The sequence below is a fragment of the Sinocyclocheilus rhinocerous genome, unplaced genomic scaffold, assembly GCF_001515625.1.
Source record: "Sinocyclocheilus rhinocerous isolate Xijiao unplaced genomic scaffold, SAMN03320098_v1.1 scaffold113, whole genome shotgun sequence".
NCBI lineage: Eukaryota > Metazoa > Chordata > Actinopteri > Cypriniformes > Cyprinidae > Sinocyclocheilus > Sinocyclocheilus rhinocerous.
In genome coordinates, this window is record NW_015646846.1 from 3005103 (window position 1) to 3006470 (window position 1368).

A 1368-nucleotide genomic window follows, 5' to 3' on the forward strand; every position below is an offset into this window, starting at 1 on the left:
ACAAAACACAATGTAATAGTAGTAGTAATAGGTTTAGTAGGTTTTTGTTTGCTTATTTGTTTTGTAAATTACCATTTTTGAACTGTAGAATTTAAAGGTTGTTCTGTAAATGTTTACTGTATTATTCTGGTAATTATTCTGACAACCACAGCAGCTGTTTTTTCTGTAAAAAAGACAGGACTTTTTACTTACTTATTTATTTATTTATTACAGTGTTATTAAAACATTAAAAGCTTGAAAAGGTGCATTTTTCAGCAACAGTAAATGTGTATTATCTGTTTTCCTATAATGGGCTTTACTGCTTGATTTCCTGCAGTATCAGTGATGAGGTTAGAAAGCAGACAGTAGAAATTTGGCTTTGCACAAGATGATGTTTTAAAATCTGTGATTGATTTGACAAACCACCTAGTGGATCAGTGATCATTCTGGTATGTGACTGTCAATATAAAGTGTAACTACACACCTCTAAGTTAAGATTAAGAAAAGATCATGTCAAAAGTCATTTTATAATAATGTGTCAACAGGAATGAGGTGTTCCCATAGACCCTCCCTTTGAACAGGAGAACTTTCTTTGGCAGAAGCCAAGGTTGAGTACATGAGCACACATACACATACACACAGCTCAAAGGATTTATTACCTTGGACAACTTTGAGGCAGCACTCAAATATCAGAAGAGGCCAGAGCACTTCAGAGGAGCACAGAGAACTGTGAACAGGTAGGGATTTTTTTTTAGCCTTTTCGTTGTTGTTGAATCAAAACTGAGAGACATGCACAAATATCAAGAAAACAATAAGAGGTTATTTTCTTTGTATTGAGTCAAAGCTTCTCTCATCACCCTGTATCTAGGACACAAACTAAGTGGCAAGTTTCGCACTGGTGAACTAAACTATGCATGTACTTTGACTTCATATAGCGCCTGTGGAGTTTTTACAATCCAGGGCTGACAACCACACATTACTTTGAGTTCTGACGCCAAAGACTCTAAACTCCAAAAATATCTTGTGCTGCTTTAAAGACTTACTCCCTGTTTATAGACTTACTTTATACTGTCTCATAACATTATTAGTCAACATGGATGTTATAAATGCAGTTTCTTACAGCAAGTTTGGTGGCCACACATCAAAACCATTTGAGTCGGTCTTCCCGATTTGGTTTTCAGGGTTTTCAGGTGGCACGAAGTCAAATCAGAACAGTTGCAAGGATGTTCTAACTATAGATACGGGTATCACATCAAATGAAGCCAATGTAATTGAAGGATTTTGAATCAGTGGGTGGATCTAATCCATACTTTTTTTGTGTGTGACAGATGTGTCATGGAACACATCGGATCTTCTGTAAAATAATTAAAACAATCTTCTTATTGATGG

The 1368-nt window shown here is 35.7% G+C and overlaps 1 pseudogene; it reads left to right on the top strand.

Annotated features, from left to right (window-relative positions):
- Positions 1–627: 627 nt before the first annotated feature.
- Positions 628–1368, top strand: part of LOC107708173 (immunoglobulin-like and fibronectin type III domain-containing protein 1) — a 32399-nt pseudogene continuing 31658 nt past the window's right edge.